Here is a 4905-nt window from a genome sequence, read left to right as displayed (position 1 = left end):
TCACTCTTCTTTCCAGATTTTTAAAAAAGAAACTGATGAAATGGAGGATGTGGGCATGTCTATTAGATGGCCTGTTATCAGTTGTGTATACAGAGCACATTTCAGTCTGTGCAAATCTGTTCTGACAAATCTGATCTTATTTACTTTCCTCACCCATCAAGCTAGGAAAGATAACTTGTCCAAGGCTGTCTAGCAAGTACAGTCAACAGAGAAGAAACTGAAATGCAACATTATCTGCTGTATGCTTCCAGTTGTTTTTGCTTTAATAAAGTCAAACACGGGTAAAGGGGGTTCACATAGTACAGTTAATGGCCCTGATCTTAGGCAATATATTTCTGTGCTGGAAGCAAATGTTCATATACTGCCATCCTGAGAACGTTCTCTGGGGGGGAAGCCCCAGTGAATAGACTTGAGTAGAATTTTAAAACCTGCTTTGTGTTGCTCTCAAACAGGCTACTCAGAATTCTTCTCAAGTCTTTTCAGTGGGGCTTACTCCCAAGCAAGCGTTAGTAGGGTGGCACTATTTGTGTGTGTCTCTCTCTCACCGCAGGGCGAAAGCATATAGTTAGGCATACTCTATGTTATAGACAATCAGAAACCAGAAAAATCTCACCGTCCTCTCTGAATAGTTCATATGACATTAATTTTGCTCACTGCACAAAAGCCAGTGACCAAGAAATAACACTGAACCACATAAAGAGGCTGGCTTTCAATAAGGCACAACACTGGTGTGTGCAGCAGCTGCTTCAAGAAGGCAGCATTTATGAAAATGGGATGCTATGAATATGGCACGATCATACCGTCCTAATATTCCAACATCAAGCTGCAGAGAGGCTCGGTGGACTCTTGACATATGGAGAGGGAAGACGAAGCCCTTAGGTTTCCAGAGCCAATAAAACAAATATGCATAACAAAAGAAAACCTTTGAAGGGCTACCATCAGAACAGTAGTAAGTGTGTGCGCTTGTCCGTGTATGCGCGCACACAGTCTCTAAAATGAAATGCTCAACGGCGCTTTTGTTCTTGTATTCTGAGAAAACAGAATGTTATGGATATTAAAAAGTGACGTAGGCCATTCACTGGCTATAACATTGGTATCTAACAAACGGGCATGCTGACATAATAAGAAGATTCAAACAGGATCAGGTATCCCACTCAAATTGTTCAGAATTTGGATTAATGAATATAATGTTCTCCCAGATGTTCCCTCAATGGTCCAGAGTGGAAAGGAAAAACTGGCTGCAGACCAAATCAGATTTTTGTATTCATCCAAGATCGCGCCAGACACTAAGATTTCATCAGTGTAACATCTGAGGCACAGAGACAATGACCACGGCTGGCTGACCCCCGTATTCAATCCATTCTGTTGAAGGAAGGACAAATAAACTCAGAATCAGGCCATTCAATGACTCATATTAAAAGTTATAAATTGAAAGTCAACACTTGTACTGCACATAATCTAGCTGAAGAAGAATTTATAGCCTGAACTTCCCTATGTAGAAAACGGCTGCTGTTTGCTGATATATTCCAAATGCTAGCTTTAAACATTCCTAGTCCTTTCAAGTTCTGAGTTTTGCTCTCTTTGCAATATCTGCTGTGTGCACACCATTCTAAAGCATAAGCAAGAGAGAAGTTGGAAGAGAAATGAATGACTAAAATGCTTATTTATTTCCAAAACTATGCGATTTTGGTTATATTGAGAGGACTGTGTTATAATAAATAAGGATATTGTAATATTTTTCCCATACCCATGGCTAAATTTTACTGCATAGCTACCATTGGTTGTGGTATACTTTGGTAAGACGCATTGCATAAACGACTACATAACTGTATTTTAAAATTAACTTTACCTTTACAAATTATATAGGCGAGGATCCCCCCAAAAGCTACTTTAGTTGTGCCCAGGGGATTGGATGCTTGTAGTGAAATTTTCAGCCTTTGAACCACAAACTCAGTCATCCCTCATGCCATGTGACCTTGGGCCAGTCACACAGTCTCAGCCAAACCTACCTCACAGGATTGTTGTGAGGATTAATGGAGGAGAGAACTATGTAAGCTGCTTTAGGTCCCCACTAGGGAGAAAAGAGGAATATCAATGAAGTAAAATAAAATAAATGTTACTGTTTTCTTCATTTTCTAAAGTGATTTGCCTTTTGGCACTGGGGCTGCCAAAGGTAAAATCTGAGGTAAAATCAGTACATTCACAGACTTTAGTTCTTATGTCTAGATACTTAAATGCTTCTGTTTCGAGGCTTTTGTTCCCTTGATTTCCCCCCAAACACTCTCGTATACTTTCTTTTAGTATTTTCTTTCTCTTTTGTAGTTAGAGATGCTGGTACCCACTTTCTAGTACCCCAAATTCCCCTTCTCTCCAAACACCACCAGATAGGATTACCACCAATCCCCTTCTCAGGGCAGGGGATTCCCTGCTTTCACCCTCCGCCCCCTACCTCCGTTTACCCGGTCAGTAGGGGGGGAGAGGCAGGGGAACATGCCTCCCAGGACATGCTCCCAGGCAGTGTGGTGTACTCCCATGCTCCACAATGGGACAATTGGGGCTAAATTGGCCCACTGTAAAATGCAGGAGCTCTCCAGAGCCCTTCCAGCAGTGCTCCCACACTCCACAGCAGGCCAAATCAGGCCTGTATGGGGCCCAAATTGGCCCACTGTGAAGCATGGGAGCATTCCAGGGCCCAGCATGATGATGTCATGCCACCCTGGCAGGGCTCCCGTGCTCCACAGTGAGCCAATTTCGGCCCCAAATGGGCCCGATTTGGCCTGCTGGAGAGCACAGGAAAGCTGCCAGGAGAGCCCTGGTGAAGTCCTATGCTTCACAGAAGGCCAATTGAGGCCCCAAACAGGCCAAAATTGTTCTGGCCTGCTGCAGAGCATATGTTAATGCTGGAGCATGTGTTAATGCTGCTGCTCTGGCCTGCTGCAGAGCATGGGAGCGCTCCCAGGGGCGGCACAATGCCCTATGTGATGATGTTACTTCCTGGAAATGATGTCATCACACAGTGTGGGAGCGTACACAAGCACCATAAGAAAAGTGAGTACTGGGTATCCCACCTCCCACCGGGAGGGTGTGGGGACTTGGCAACCATACCACCCATTCAGGGATCTCTTCATTCTCTAGAGCTACCTCCCTGTTTGATTGGGTAAGGAAAATCTCCTCTCCTTAAAAAGTCTATCCCTTTTCTTTGGCCCGATTGGGAGCCTGCACCTACTTCCCACACTTCCTTGCCAACTTTTCCACAATTCTCCTGTTGGTGTTAAACTGCTTTCCATTAGGACTTCATCTCCGAGCTCTTCACCCTGGATCTCTCACTCTCTGCTAGGACTGAAAATAGACACTCCTCTTTCCAGCTCACGCTACCCACGCAGATTCCTTGGAGTAGCTTGCCACTCATAGTTCTCTGATCCCATGAGGGTCTGCAGCTGTGTGTACAGCACTTTCAGACTTTTTAAAATGTGCAGTCCATCAGAGATACCCAAACTGATTTCAACCACATAAATTGAGGGTTCATTTAATTGCCAAGGAAAATAATATTTATTGAGCCCAGCGAAAAGGACTGTAGGGCCCTCCAGAAAGTACCAGATGATCAATCAATCGGTCAAGCCAACTGTTTAAACATCAAAAAACAAGGCCGGCCTCATTCTTTGGTCTGAAAAGCACAATCAACTTGCTGCTCCCATTTTCTGCCTTTACCTCACCCGGTCATGCTTGACCAGAGAGTCAGGATCCTTACTGCAATCTCTATAGGATCTAACTTGTTGAAATTTTGACTGGCTGCTCTTAGCATGTTTTACTGTAACTTGTACCAGTATCGATTAATTTTATCACCTTGCTTATATGTGTGAACCTCTGATCTTTCCTGTCACCCATTATTTTTTATTGCTAATTCTATTTCAAACATACAGAGGACAAACTTTGAAGTTTTATGACAAGATTCACAGGCTCTACTTCCTTGTTTTCCTCCCCATATAGTAAATCTATACTTGAAAGGCTCATGCCAATTAACCTCCTGACTTAACTCTTCCCCCTTCCCTTGTAGCCTGCTCCATAAGGAGGATTCTCAGAGCCAAGCTACGAGTGACGCCTGACACAGGTCGGATGCTTGTCAGCTTACCTCAAGTTTTGATGGGAAATGTAGGCATCCTGGTCTTATAGCTTGGCTCTCCATTTAATTAAAGTTTACAGAAACACCCCCACACACACACACACAGTGGAGGGGAAGGGGGGCACCCGGCGAGAGCCCGATGCCTGCACTCCCCTCCCGACCACATTTCTCCCTCCCATAGACTGCCACTGTGTAACCTTCAATTAAATGGAGAGCCAAGCTGCAAGACCAGAATGCCTACATTTCCCATCTAAACTTGAGGGAAGCTGGCAAGTGTCCAACCTGTGTCAGGCGTCACTTGTAGCTTGGCTCTCAGTTTGGTTTCCATACATATCTGAAGAAGTGAACAGTGACTCACGAAAGCTCATATAGAAATAAATGCTGATAGTCTTTAAGGTGCCACTGGACTTTTGTTGTATCATGCTGACTAGTTCCTCCCCCATTCTATTTACTTGGCAGAAGTGGAGTCTAATAAAAAGGCAGATTAACTAATTTCCATTTCTAAAATGTCCAGAATTTTTCATGTGGCAAAAAATGTGCCAATGCTTTAATCTAGGTAAACATTTTGCCAAGAAAGCAGTGCTCAGATGGTTGGTGCTTCAAATTCAATCTGGAATTGAAGGACATGTCACAGCAACCTAGATTGAAAGCAGCTTAATTTTTGTTTTTGTGAACTGGCCCCAAACTTTTATTGTTAGGAGAACCCATACATTAGGCTGTATTTGTTACCAGGGATGAAGAGAGGCTTCCACACGCCTCCATGCAAATATTCCACCCCTTCCCCC

The 4905-nt window shown here is 43.8% G+C and overlaps 1 long non-coding RNA gene across 1 annotated transcript; it reads right to left on the bottom strand.

Moving 5' to 3' along the window:
• Positions 1-230: 230 nt before the first annotated feature.
• LOC129333476 (uncharacterized) lies at positions 231-1952 on the bottom strand. The gene is made up of 2 exons (XR_008597425.1): positions 1850-1952; positions 231-1362 (listed from the first exon to the last, which is right to left on the bottom strand). It is a non-coding gene; the product is annotated as an uncharacterized LOC129333476 (long non-coding RNA).
• Positions 1953-4905: the final 2953 nt, after the last annotated feature.

Source organism: Eublepharis macularius, chromosome 1 (assembly GCF_028583425.1).
Source record: "Eublepharis macularius isolate TG4126 chromosome 1, MPM_Emac_v1.0, whole genome shotgun sequence".
Taxonomy (NCBI): domain Eukaryota; kingdom Metazoa; phylum Chordata; class Lepidosauria; order Squamata; family Eublepharidae; genus Eublepharis; species Eublepharis macularius.
This window is presented reverse-complemented; position numbering and strand designations above follow the sequence as displayed.